Raw genomic sequence first — 15,334 nt, forward strand, 5'->3', positions numbered from 1 at the left:
GAGGAGCGTATCATTTTCTGTTCTTCATCCTTTGCTCCATTGGCAATTCTTCTGCCATAGTTCATCCCCCAATATTGTTAAATGCCATATCTGCTCAGTGAGGGTTTTATTTTTTCCCCCGAATCTGAAAATCTAACAGACAGTGAGGTAGATTCCTCAAATCAAATTATCTATATTGATGTTGACACTAAAAAGTACAGTTTTGCTTATTTAATACTTGAAATAAAGACAAAAATCTTATTTTAAGACTGGGTGTTAGTTTTAGTTGGTACTTATTTCTATACCCTCATTCTCAGGAGCTAAATCCCCATTGGGAAATGAAGTTCTGTCTCATTTACGTCTGTGCATAAAATGACTGAGCTTTCTGAAGCTATGGCTTTGGAGACAACATCTACCAGTGTCCTCTACCAGAGTCTGCATTCCCCTGCCTGGGGTGGTGAAATATTATTGTGGCCCTTAACTCTATTCTTCAGATATATCAATTCCTTATTTTCTTCACTATTGAGTCTTAGGAAACACAGAGACGGTATGAAAGCTAGCTGTGTCTTTGTCATATTCTGCGAGTTAGATTCTCTTCTTTTTTTTTTTAACATCTTTACTGGAGTATAATTTCTTTACAATGGTGTGTTAGTTTTTGCTTTATAACAAAGTGAATCAGTTATACATACATATATGTCCCCATATCTCTTCACTCTTGCATCTCCCTCCCTCCTACCCTCCCACTCTCCCTATCCCACCCCTCTAGGTGGTCACAAAGCACCGAGCTGATCTCCCTGTGCTATGCGGCTGCTTCCCACTAGCTATCTATTTTAATCCCGACCTGCCCCTAGGTTCTTCTGACCATTTTTTTTCTTTCTTTTTTTTTTTAGATTCCATATATACGTGTTAGCATACAGTATTTGTTTTTCTCTTTCTGACTTACTTCACTCTCTATGACAGTCTCTAGGTCCATCCATCTCACTAAAAATAACTCAGTTTCGTTCCCTTTTATGGCTCAGTAATATTCCACTGTATATATGTGCCACATCTTTTTCCATTCATCTGTTGATGGACACTTAGGTTGTTTCCATGTCCTGGCTATTGTAAATAGAGCTGCAATGAACATTTTGGTACATGACTCTTTTTGAATTATGGTTTTCTCAGGATATATGCCCAGTAGTGGGATTGCTGGGTCATATGGTAGTTCTATTTGTAGTTTTTTAAGGAACCTCCATACTGTTCTCCATAGTGGCTGTACCAATTCACATTCCCACCAGCAGTGCAAATATCTAGGAATAAACCTACCTAAGGAGACAAAAGACCTGTATGCAGAAAATTATAAGACACTGATGAAACAATTAAAGATGATACAAATAGATGGAGAGATATACCATGTTCTTGGATTGGAAGAATCAACATTGTGAAAATGACTATACTACACAAAGCAATCTACAGATTCAATGCAATCCCTATCAAACTACCACTGGCATTTTTCACAGAACTAGAACAAAAAAATTCACAATTTGTATGGAAACACAAAAGACCCCGAATAGCCAAAGCAATCTTGAGAACGAAAAACGGAGCTGGAGGAATCAGGCTCCCTGACTTCAGACTATACTACAAAGCTACAGTAATCAAGACAGTATGGTACTGGCACAAAAACAGAAATATAGATCAATGGAACAGTATAGAAAGCCCAGAGATAAACCCATGCACATATGGTCACCTTATCTTTGATAAAGGAGGCAGGAATGTACAGTGGAGAAAGGACAGCCTCTTCAATAAGTGGTGCTGGGAAAACTGGACAGGTACATGTACTAAAAGTACTAAAAGTATGAGATTAGATCACTCCCTAACACCATATACAAAAATAAGCTCAAAATGGATTAAAGACCTAAATGTAAGGCCAGAAACTATCAAACTCTTAGAGGAAGACATAGGCAGAACACTCTATGACATAAATCACAACAAGATCCTTTTTGACCCACCTCCTAGAGAAATGGAAATAAAAACAAAAATAAACAAATGGGACCTAATGAAACGTCAAAACTTTTGCACAGCAAAGGAAACCGTAAACAAGACGAAAAGACAACTCTCAGAATGGGAGAAAATATTTGCAAATGAAGCAACTGACAAAGGATTAATCTCCAAAATTTACAAGCAGCTCATGCAGCTAAATATCAAAAAAACAAACAACCCAATCCAAAAATGAGCAGAAGACCTAAATAGACATTTCTCCAAAGAAGATATACAGATTGCCAACAAACACATGAAAGAATGCTCAACATCATTAATCATTAGAGAAATGCAAATCAAAACTACAACGAGATATCATCTCACACCAGTCAGAATGGCCACCATCAAAAAATCTACAAACAATAAATGCTGGAGAGGGTGTGGAGAAAAGGGAACCCTCTTGCACTGTTGTTGGGAATGTAAATTGATACAGCCACTATGGAGAACAGTATGCAGGTTCCTTAAAAAACTAAAAATAGAAATACCATGTTACCCAGCAATCCCACTACTGGGCATATACCCTGAGAAAACCATAATTCAAAAAGAGTCATGTACCACAATGTTCATTGCAGCACTATTTACAATAGCCAGGACATGGAAGCAACCTAAGTGTCCATCAACAGATGAATGGATAAAGAAGACGTGGCATATATATACAATGGAATATTACTCTGCCATAAAAAAAACCATGAAATTGAGTTATTTGTAGTGAGGTGGATGGACCTAGAGTCTGTCATATAGGGTGAAGTAAGTCAGAAAGAGAAAAACAAATACTGTATGCTAACACATATATATGGCATCTAAAAAAAAGGTTCTGAAGAACCTAGCGGCAGGACAGGAATAAAGACGCAGACATAGAGAACAGATCTGAGGACACAGGAGGGGAAGGGTAAGCTGTGACAAAGTGAGAGAGTGGCAGGGACATATATACACTACCAAATGTAAAATAGATAGCTAGTGGGAAGCAGCCATTTAGCACAGGGAGATCAGCTCAGTGCTTTGTGACCACCTAGAGGGGTGGAATAGGGAGGGTGGGAGGGAGATGCAGGAGGGAGGAGATATAGGGATATAGGTATATGTATAGCTGATTCACTTTGTTATAAAGCAGAAAGTAACACACCATCTTAAAGCAATTATACTCCAATAAAGATGTTTTTTAAAAAAAACTCACAGTCAATATTCTTTGAGGCTCTGCATTGAAAATTTTATGAACTGCTGTATCGCAAACTGCCGTTAGATGGCAGACATATGCTGAATAAACACAAGACATAATCCTGTTCTCAGAAATACTGAGAAGGTAAGTGACACTGTACCATTTTCAACAGGAGCCCCTAAGGCTTGAATGGCTTCTGGCGTGGTAGGGACACCTGGGGAGGAGCTGTCTTCTGCTGAGTGGTGGAGAAACCCTCCTAAATGCTCTGTGCTCTGTGGCTGGAAGCACCACCTTGTTCCTCCCCTCTGTGATGGCTGTGTTCCCAGTGCCCATCTCTACCCTCTCTGAGCAGGACCCGCCTCAGGAAGCACCTCGGGAAAATGGGGACGCCAGCTTTTCTCCTCTTCCTCTTGCTGTTCTGACTTTGGTGAGGAAGGAGGACTCAGGCTTCAGCCTCAGTTTCTCTGCATTGAACATGCACATGCCCTTGAAGAGGAAGTTGTTAGTCTGTTATTTTCTGATCAGAAATGCATCAAATGGAATGAGCTACCTACATGCTTCGTTTGCATATTGGGGATGTCAATGTTTGCTCTCCCACTGCGATGCCACTGGGGACACTGTGTGGACACCGTCTCCAGCCTTCCTCCCTGTGTCCCAGGAGAGAGGGGCCCCATCACCTGCAGGGCCAGCCAGAGTATTCACAGCGTCCTGGCCTGACATTAGCAGAAAGCAGGACGAACCGCTGAGCTCCTGCACACTGACACTTACCCCTGGTCATGAGGCAGTGGGTCTGCACAGACATCACTCTCCTCACCAGCAGGAGAACTGCCTTCAGGAGTCCCGGGACACTCCTCCTGTCATCACTCTGAGCCCAAGCCTAACCCAGCTTTCTCTCCTAGAGCTCTTAAGCTTTCTGGGGCCATCTCAGGGGAATAAGGCTGGGCCAACCCCCTCTCCTCCTGACCCTCCCTTCCCACCTCCTCTATGGGCACCTCCAGTGCATCTCACCTTCATCACTGAGTGAAGCACTTTGGTGTGTTCTGTCGACATCCTACTCTGAATTCACTGATTTCAATTCATCTTTATGTCATACACATGCATTCTCATCTTGAGATTTGAGGCCCTTGTTTCTCACATCCTGACCCATTGTTATCCTGTAGTTCTAATTCCACTCCATGAATCCTTGTGGAGGAGTCGTTGTTGGCAGGTTGAGGTTATTGGAAACCATAAAGTAAGATACAAATACTCAGATGCTAGCAATAAGGGACAGGGGAAGACCTGGCCCATTGAGAACAAGAGTCCTGGCAGCCATGAGAAGCAATGAATCCTGGGGCAGGGGGGACATCCCTCCTCACTCCGAGTCAGACCTAAGGCTGAGAACAGGCTTGAGTGTTCTCAAGTGGAGTGGTTTCGTTTGTGTGACTACACTTGCACCTGAGGTCACCTGTGCTTCTCTTAGGGAGGGAAGCCACCAGGGGGGGTTCTGCCTATGGGATGAGCTCTGGAAAGAAATATTTCTCCTCTTGAGTCCCTGGCACACTATATATCTCCCCAGTGCCTACAGCTTCACAGGGTCCCCCAGACCTCCCTCGGATCACTCGGAGTCCTCAAAAATGAGTAGGTCCCTGATGACCCCTCAGGAACGTGGGTGTGGGGTCCTGGGCTTCATCACCATCAGGCTCTGTAGTGGGGAAGTGGCCATAGAGCAATGAACTCACTGTTGATTTGAAAGGTTCATGCTCATTTTTCAAAATATAAAATCATTTTTATGACCACCTAGAGGGGTGGGATAGGGAGAGAGGGAGGGAGACACAAGAGGGAGGGGATATGGGCATATATATATATATATCTGACTCACTTTGTTACACAGCAGAAACTAACACATCATTGTAAAGCAATTATACTCCAATGAAGATGTTAAAAATATATATATAGAATCAATTTTATAATGCAATTTAGCTTATGGTAACTTAGCAAAACAAGGGAAAACAAGAAATGTGTCACACTTATATCAATTAGAGGATGTTGATTTATGTTACTAATGTATGTAACTTTAATTTGATTTAAAAGTCTCAGCCAAAATAAACTTTATTTCCTATAACTTAAAATGTTTATATATGCTGAGAATATAAAACATAGGAAAAAGAAATTGAAGATGATTCAAAGAAATAGAAAGATATCCCATGCTCTTGGATTGGAAGAACTGACATTGTTAAAATGGTCATACCACCCAAATCAATCTACAGATTTAATGCAATCTCTATCAAATTACCCATGATATTTTTCACAGGACTAGAACAAATAACCCTAAAATTTATATGGAACCACAAAACACCAAAATTACAAAGTAATCCTGAGGAAAAAGAACCTAGCTGGAGGCATAACCCTCCCAGACTTCAGACAATAGTACAAAGTTACAGTAATCAAAACAGCATAGTATTGGCACAAAAACAGACCAATGAAACAGACTAGAGAGCTCAGAAAAAAACCCACACACCTACTGTCAATTAATCTTCAGCAAAAGAAGCAAGAATATTCAATGGAGAAAAGACAGTCTGTTCAGCAAGTGGTGCTGGGAAAGTTGGACAGCTCATCTAAACCAATGAAGTTAGAACACTCCCTCACAAAAATAAATTCAAAATGACTTAAAGCCCTAAATATAAGACATGGCACCATAAAACTCCTAGAAGAGATCATAAGGAAAACATTCTCTGATGTAAATTGTAGCAGTATTTTTTCAGATTAGTCTCTCAAGACAAAAGAAATAAAAGCAAAAGTAAACAAATGGGACCTAACCAAACTTACAACTTTTGCGCAGAAAGGAAACCATAAACAAAATGAAAACACTACCTACAGACTGGGAGAAAATACTTACAAACGATGTGACCAACAAGGGCTTAATTTCCAAATATACAAACAGTTCATACAACTCAATGTCAAAAAACTAACAATGCAATCAAAAAACTGGCAGAAGAACAAAATAGACACTTCTCCAAAGAAGACATACAAATGGCCAACAGGCACATGATAAGATGCTCAACATTGCTAATTATTAGAGAAATAAAAATCAAAACTACAAAGAGTTATCACCTCATACCAGTCAAACTGGCCATCATCAAAAAGTCTACAAATAGGAAGGAGCTTCAAGATGGTGGAAGAGTAAGACGTGGAGATCACCTCCCTACCCACAAATACATCACAAATACATCTACATGTGGAACAACTCCTACAGAACAGCTACTGAGTGCTGGCAGAAGACCTCAGACCTCCCAAAAGGCAAGACACTCCCCACGTACCTGCGTAGGGCAAAAGAAAAAACAGAGACAAAGAATAGGGACAGGACTGGCACCAGTGGGAGGGAGCTGTGAAGGAGGAAAGGTTTCCACACACTAGGAAGCCCCTTCGCGGGCGGAGACTGTTGGTGGCGGAGGGGGAAGCTTCGGAGCCACGGAGGAGAGCGCAGCAACAGGGGTGCGGAGGGCAAAGCAGAGAGTTTCCCGCACAGAGGATCGGTGCCGACCGGGCTTCGGTTGATGGCAGGGAGAGGACTGGCTGCCTCAACACAGCCTGGAGGGGCAAGAGCCTTTTTCTTGCCTCTTTGTTTCCTGGTGCACGAGGAGAGGGGATTACGAGCGCTGCTTAGAGGAGCTCCAGAGACGGGTGCGAGCAGTGGCTATCAGCGCAGACCCCAGAGACGGGCATGAGACGCTAAGGCTGCTACTGCCGCCACCAAGAAGCCTGTGTGCGAGCACAGGTCACTATCCACATCCCCCTTCCGTGGAGCCTGTGCAGCCTGCCACTGCCAGGGTCCCGTGATCTAGGGACAACTTCCCTGGGAGAACGCACGGCGCGCCTCAGGCTGGTGCAACGTCACGCAGGCCTCTGCCGCCGCAGGCTCACCCCACATCCGTACCCCTCCCTCCTCCCGGCCTGAGTGAGCCAGAGCCCCCTAATCAGCTGCTCCTTTAACCCCATCCTGTCTGAGAGAAGAACAGACACCCTCAGGCGACCTACACGCAGAGGCGGGGCCAAATCCAAAGCTGAACCCTGGGAGCTGTGAGAACAAAGACGAAAAGGGAAATCTCTCCCAGCAGCCTCAGGAGCAGTGGATTAAACCTCCACAATCAACCTGATGTACCCTGCATCTGTGGAATACCTGAATAGACAACAAATCATCCCAAATTGAGGAGGTGGACTTTGGGAGCAACAATATATATATATATATTTTTCCCTTTTTCTCCTTTTGTGAGTGTGTATGTGTATGCTTCTGTGTGTGATTTTGTCTGTATAGCTTTGCTTTTACCATATGTCCTAGGGTTCTGTCTGTTTGGGGTTTTTTTGTTTGTTTGGTTTTATTTTGTTTTTTTTAGTACACTTTTTGGCGCTTGTTATCATCGGTGGATTTGTTTTTTGGTTGGGTTGCTCTCTTCCTTCTTTCCTTCTTTTTTTCTTCTTTCTTTTATTACTTTTTAAAATTGTTTCTAATAATTATTTTTTATTTTAATAACTTTATTTTATTTTATCTTCTTCTTTCTTTGTTTCTTTTTTTTTCTCCATTTTATTCTGAGCCGTGTGGATGACAGGCTCTTGGTGCTCCAGCCAGGCGTCAGGGCTGTGCCTCTGAGGTAGGAGAGCCAAGTTCAGGACACTGGTCCACAAGAGACCTCCCAACTCCACATAATATCAAATGGTGAAAATCTGGCAGAGATCTTCATCTCAATGCCAAGACCCAGGTCCACTCAACGACCAGCAAGCTACAGTGCTGGACACCCTATGCCAAACAACTAGCAAGACAGGAACACAACCCCATCCATTAGCAGACAGGCTGTGTAAAATCGTAATAAGGCCACAGACACCCCAAAACACACCACCAGATGCGTACCTGCCCACCAGAAAGACAAGATCCAGCCTCATCCACCAGAACACAGGCACTAGTCCCCTCCACCAGGAAGCCTACACAACCCACTGAACCAACCTTAGCCACTGGGGGCAGACACCAAAAACAATGCGAACTAAGAACCTGCAGCCTGTGAAAAGGAGACCACAAATACTGTAAGTTAAGCAAAATGAGAAGACAGAAAAACACACAGCAGATGAAGGAGCAAGGTAAAAACCCACCAGATGTAACAAATGAAGAGGAAATAGTCAGTCTACCTGAAAAAGAATTCAGAGTAATGATAGTAAAGATGATCCAAAATCTTAGAAATAGAATGGAGAAAATACAAGAAACATTTAACAAGGACCTAGAAGAACTAAAGAGATGAACAACACAATAAATGAAATTAAAAAGACTCTAGATGGGATCAATAGCAGAATAACTGAGGCAGAAGAACAGATAAGTAACCTGGAAGATAAAATAGTGGAAACAACTACTGCAGAGCAGAATAAAGAAAAAAGAATGAAAAGAATTGAGGACAGTCTCAGAGACTTCTGGGACAACATTAAATGCACCACCACTCGAATTATAGGGGTCCCAGAAGAAGAAGAGAAAAAGAAAGGGACTGAGAAAATATTTGAAGGGATTATAGTTGAAAACTTCCCTAATATGGGAAAGGAAATAGTTAATCAGGTCCAGGAAGCACAGAGAGTCCCATACAGGATAAATCCAAGGAGAAACACGACAAGACACATATTAATCAAACTATCAAAAATTAAATACAAAGAAAACATATTAAAAGCAGCAAGGGACAGGGCTTCCCTGGTGGCGCAGTGGTTGGGAGCCCGCCTGCCAATGCAGGGGACGCGGGTTTGTGCCCCGGTCCAGGAGGATCCCACATGCCGCGGAGCGGCTGGGCCTGTGAGCCGTGGCCGCTGAGCCTACGGGTCCGGAGCCTGTGCTCCGCAACGGGAGAGGCCACGACAGTGAGAGGCCCGCGTACCGCAAAAAACAAAACAAAACAAAACAAAATAAAACAAGCAGCAAGGGAAAAACAACAAATAACACACAAGGGAATCCCCATAAGGTTAACAGCTGATCTTTCAGCAGACACTCTACAAGCCAGAAGGGAGTGGCAGGACATAGTTAAAGCGATGAAGGGGAAAAAGCTACAACCAAGATTACTCTACCCAGCAAGGGTCTCATTCAGATTTGACAGAGAAATTAAAACCTTTACAGACAAGCAAAAGCTAAGAGAATTCAGCACCACCAAACCAGCTTTACAACAAATGCTAAAGGAATTACTCTAGGCAGGAAACACAAGAGAAGGAAAAGACCTACAATAACAAACCCGAAACAATTAAGAAAATGGTAATAGGAACATACATACATATGGATAATTACCTTAAATGTAAATGGATTAAATGCTCTACCCAAAACACACAGAGACTGGCTGAATGGATACAAAAAGAGACCCAGATATAGGCTGTCTACAAGAGACTCACTTCAGACCTAGGGACACATACAGACTGAAAGTGAGGGGATTGAAAAAGATATTCCATGCAAATGGAAACAAAAAGAAAGCTGGAGTAGCAATTCTCATATCAGGCAAAATAGACTTTAAAACAAAGACTATTACAAGACACAAAGAAGGACACTACATAATGATCAAAGGATCAATCCAAGAAAAATATATAACAATTGTAAATATTTATGCACCCAACATAAGAGCACCCCAATACATAAGGCAAATACTACCAGCCATTAAAGGGGAAATCGACAGTAACACATTCAGAGTAGGGGACTTTAACACCCCACTTTCACCAATGGACAGATCATCCAAAATCAAGGTAAATAAGGAAACACAAGCTTTAAATGATACATTAAACAAGATGGACTCAATTAATATTTATAGGATATTCCATCCAAAAACAACAGAATACACTTTCTTCTCAAGTGCTCATGGAACATTCTCCAGGATAGATCATATCTTGGGTCACCAATCAAGCCTTAGTAAATTTTAGAAAATTGAAATCGTATCAAGTATCTTTTCCAACCACAATGCTATGAGTCTAGATTATCAATTACAGGAAAAATTCTGTAAGAATACAAACGCATGGAGGCTAAACAATACACTATTTAATAACCAAGAGATCATGGAAGAAATCAAAGAGGAAATCAAAAAATACCTAGAAACAAATGACAATGAAAACACGACGACCCAAAACCTACGGGATGCAGCAAAAGCAGTTCTAAGAGGGAAGTTTATAGCAACACAATCCTACCTTAAGAAACAAGAAACATCTCAAATAAACAACCTAATCTTACACCGAAAGCAATTAGAGAAAGAAGAACCAAAAAAACCCAAAGTTAGCAGAAGGAAATAATCATAAAGATCAGATCAGAAATAAATGAAAAAGAAATGAAGGAAACGATAGCAAACATAAATAAAACTAAAATCTGGTTCTTGAGAAGATAAACAAAATTGATAAACCATTAGCCAGACTCATCAAGAAAAAAAGGGAGAAGACTCAAATCAATAGAATTAGAAATGAAAAAGGAGAAGTAACAACTGACACTGCAGAAATACAAAAGATCATGAGAGATTACCACAAGCAACTCTATGCTGATAAAATGGACAATCTGGAAGAAATGGACAAATTCTTAGAAATGCACAACCTGCCGAGACTGAATCAGGAAGAAATAGAAAATATGAACAGACCAATCACAAGCACTGAAATTGAAAGTGCGATTAAAAATCTTGCAACAAACAAAAGCCCAGGACCAGATGGCTTCACAGGCGAATTCTATCAAACATTTAGGGAAGAGCTAACACCTATCCTTCTCAAACTCTTCCAAAATATAGCAGAGGGAGGAACACACCCAAACTCATTCTACAAGGCCACCATCACACTGATACCAAAACCAGACAAAGATGTCACAAAGAAAGAAAACTACAGGCCAATATCACTGATGAACATAGATGCCAAAATCCTCAATAAAATACTAGCAAACAGAATCCAACAGCATATTAAAAGGATCATACACACACAGCAAAAGAAACCATAAACAAGATAAAAAGACAACCCTCAGAATGGGAGAAAATATTTTCAAATGAAGCAACTGACAAAGGATTAATCTCCAAAATTTACAAGCAGCTCATGCAGCTCAATATCAAAAAAACAAACAACCCAGTCCAAAAATGGGCAGAAGACCTAAATAGAAATTTCTCCAAGGAAGATATACAGATTGCCAACAAACACATGAAAGAATGCTCAACATCATTAACCATTCGAGAAATGCAAATCAAAACTACAATGAGATATCATCTCACACCAGTTAGAATGGCCATGATCAAAAAATCTACAAACAATAATGCTGGAGAGGGTGTGGAGAAAAGGGAACCCTCCTCTTGCACTGTTGTTGGGAATGTAAATGATACAGCCACTATGGAGAAGAATATGGAGGTTCCTTAAAATATTAAAAATAGAACTACCATACCACCTATCCCACTACTGGGCATATACCCTCAAAAAGCCATAATTCAAAAAGAGTCATTTACCACAATGTTCACTGCAGCTATATTTACAATAGACAGGACATGGAGGCAACCTACGTGTCCATCAACAGATGAATCGATAAAGGAGATGTGGCACATACATACAATGGAATATTACTCAGCCATAAAAAGGAACGAAATTTGTAGTGAGGTGGATGGACCTAGAGTATGTCATTCAGAGTGAAGTAAGTCAGAAAGAGAAAAACAAATACCATATGCTATCACATATATATGGAATCTAAAAAACAAAAAAAAAAGTCATGAGGAACCTAGGGGCAAGATGGGAATAAAGATGCAGACCTACTAGAGAATGGACTTGAGGATATGGGGAGGGGGAAGGGTAAGCTTGGACAAAGTGAGAGAGTGGCATGGACATATATACACTACCAAACGTAAGATAGATAGCTAGTGGGAAGCAGCCGCATAGCACAGGGAGATCAGCTCGGTGCTCTGTGACCACCTAGAGGGGTGGGATAGGGAGAGTGGGAGAGAGGGAGATGCAAGAGGGTAGAGATATGGGGATATGTATATGTATAACTGATTCACTTTGTTATAAAGCAGAAACTAACACACCATTGTAAAGCAATTATACTCCAATAAAGATGTTTAAAAAAAAGTCTACAAACAATAACTTCTGGAGGGGGTGTGGAGAAAAGGGAACCCTCCTACACTGTCGATGGGAATGTAAATTGATGCAACCACTATGGAAAATAGTATAAAGTTCCTTAAAATAAAAATACAGTTACGATATGATACAGCAGTCACACTCCTGGGCATATATCCAGAAAAGACGAAAACTCTAATTTGAAAAGATACATGCACCCCAATGTTCACTGCAACACTATTTATAATAGCCAAGACATGGAAGCATCCTAAGTGTCTATCAACAGATGAGTGGATAAAGATGATGTGGGATATATATAGATAGATATACATATAGATATAGATGAAGGAATATTACTCAGCCATGAAAAAGAACAAAATATTGCCATTTGCAGCAACACGTGTGGACCTAGAGATTATAATACTAAATGAAGTAAGTCAGAGAAATACAAATGTTATATGATGCCACTTGTATGTGGAATCTAAAAAATAACACAAATGAAATTTGCAAAACAGAAACAGACTGACAGAAATAGAAAACAAACTAATGGTTACCAAAGGGGAAAGAGGTGGGGGAGAGATAAATTAAGACTATGGGATAAAGAGATACATGAGGATCTTAAAACAGGGAAATTATCCTGGATTATCTCTGGTTTACCCCTGCTGGTGAGTCCTTGTTCACTCAGGCTGGGGCTATTGACATTTGATAGGTCCTATAGATAAAAATATTGAAAACTTTAGCCCTTGCTTTCAAGGAAGACACTGCCTTTTGGGGAAGATGATCCCTTAGATATACAAATGATTACAGCATAACTGATTTAGGCTGTGGTTATAGGTAAAGACAAAAGGGACTGTAGTGGAAAAAGGGTGGAACACTGCACAAAAGAGACACTGCACGAGGAAAGTTTTTACAGAGGAAAAGGGATTTTCATGGGTATAAGATGGGGACGAGTATTTCTTTTCCCCGGGAAGAGGTTGGGGCAGCATCTCACTGCTGTTATGAAGTCTCACTTTAGGGATGTCCCTTCCCTAGGGCATCACAGAAATATTCTTCACTCTTGCAAGGAAGCCAAGTAGAGGGAGGCCCTACCCTTCTTTCCAAGAACCTCAGCACCCTCGAAGAGTCAGACTGAGTTCTTTTTCTCACGTCTCTGTTTTCTAGACTATGACCTACTTTAGGGAAAGGCTGACTCAACTTTGGATGCTGAGGAGTTCCAAAATTTAAATGGTTGAGAATCTGTGTTTCCAGTGGGCATGCCAGCTCTCACATGGGCAATGACCGTGGCGGGGGGTGGGAATCAAGGAAGGGAAAATTTTTAATTAAAATATGCAGTATATATATATTCCATTTTATATATAATATATTCCATTTTATATATTATATATATAATATGTGAAAGGAGGAAAACCTGCCATTTGCAACAACAGGGATGGACCTCGAGCACATTATGCTCAATGAGGTAAGTGAAAAAGAGAAAGACAAGTAATGTATGATATCACTTATATGTGGCACCTAAAACAGTTAAACTTGTAAGAAAGGGATGATCAATCAGGAGTTTTCACCAGGCCACATATACTTGTGCAAACCCAGCCTGCGCCCTCTGCTCCTGTCTCCCACAGAGCTCGTCCCATTTTCCTGCAGAGCAGTGAGGTTGCTTCCGTCACACATAACACATCACTCAGGTCCTGGTCCTGCCCCAACAGGATCAACAGGGCTGGGTATGGAGCTGATGCTCTGCTGACCACTGGCAGGGCTGCCGCAGAGAAGGCTACTGGATCTGTCTGCAGCTCGATGCTGGCTCTGTCTGCTCCAAGGCTCTGGTGCCTGCATGGACTATTCCGTGGAGGTCAGGGTGACATCAGTGAGCTGTCACCTCCATGACCACACAGGGCCACGCAGAACTCCTCCCACTCTCAGACCCCAGGCTCATTTTTTCCATTAAAATCGATCTCAACCTGCTGATTCCTTTCCTTGGTCACTAAAGATGCTTTTGTAGAATCAGCAGAAGTCCCTACCTACAGTGAGGAAAGATGCTTCCTTGAATTCCTGAGGATTCTACATGAGCAGTAATGGGATTGTTCAGCCTGCTTGTTTGCCCAGGCCTCATGTTCTCTGGGAACACGTAGTTCTAAAGTCAAAACGGTCAGAGTGACCACAGGACTGTGTCCTGTCCCTGGGGAACTGCCTACCACCTCATGTCCCTGCTGTGTTCGGTTCACCCCTTATGGTAACTGACAGGGTCCTCCTAAGGAAGGTTGCCAACAGACAGATAGACCCACAGAAAGAAACAAGGGGCCCAGACTAAACCAGACAGGCAGGCGTGCTCCGTGAAGGTGCAGAAGACTAAAGGAGATTGCTGACAACCCAGGAGGTCTTCACAAACCTCACTCCCATAATCATCACTCAGTCTTGTCCATGAGAACCCCAGAGCTACAAACTTGTCCCAAAGACCTGAAAATAGTACAGAGGACTTGATCCGAGACCCTGAGACTCCCCAGCTTACAACACACAGGAGAGAACCCGAGGGCCCCACTGTGGTCTCTGAGGGCAGCAGAACACCATCCTTCCTCTGGAGACGTGGGCTGGACAGGCTCCTGCATTGTTAGGTCAGCAACATATACCCATATGCTGTCAGTATGTGGCTTCCCATATTAACGTTTTCCTTCAGCAACAACTTAATTTTAATTGCCAGTCTTTGTCGGTAGTGGTTGTGTATATTTGGAAATACATTCTCTGTGATGAAGCCTGGAGGACTTGGCTTTCCTGTGATATCTGATTGGCTGGTTTGGTCTTCAATCAAGGGTAAATTTGGAAACTGGTTAGAGCAGAAAGTAAAACAAGCCCCCATTTCTGTAAGAATAGACCCTTGAGTGACCACTCTGCAGGCATCTGGCAGGCTCTGAAGTGAGCTCTGTCCCAGCCTCTGGAGAGGAGCCTGTGAATGGGGCAGCCTCACTGGTACCGCCCAGTCCAGCCTAAGAGTCTTTGGGACCAGAGGCACCTCCCTCACCTCCAAGTCCTCCTGCAGCTGTAGGTGCAGTAAGCCTGCTGCCCTCAGAGGGCTCTAGAGAAGAGCTCTGGTCAGGCCATCAGACATGCAAATCAACTCCAAGGAAGCCTGTGTTTATTTAGTCCCAGGGCTCAGCC

General features: G+C 42.1%; 1 protein-coding gene across 3 annotated transcripts in view; it reads right to left on the reverse strand.

The window, feature by feature from the left end:
- RPIA (ribose 5-phosphate isomerase A) overlaps window positions 1–15,334 on the reverse strand; it is a 162,688-nt gene that overhangs the window by 50,457 nt on the left and 96,897 nt on the right. The gene's annotated exons all lie outside the window — the stretch shown is intronic.

This window comes from Tursiops truncatus, chromosome 14 (genome assembly GCF_011762595.2).
Source record: "Tursiops truncatus isolate mTurTru1 chromosome 14, mTurTru1.mat.Y, whole genome shotgun sequence".
Classification (NCBI taxonomy): domain Eukaryota; kingdom Metazoa; phylum Chordata; class Mammalia; order Artiodactyla; family Delphinidae; genus Tursiops; species Tursiops truncatus.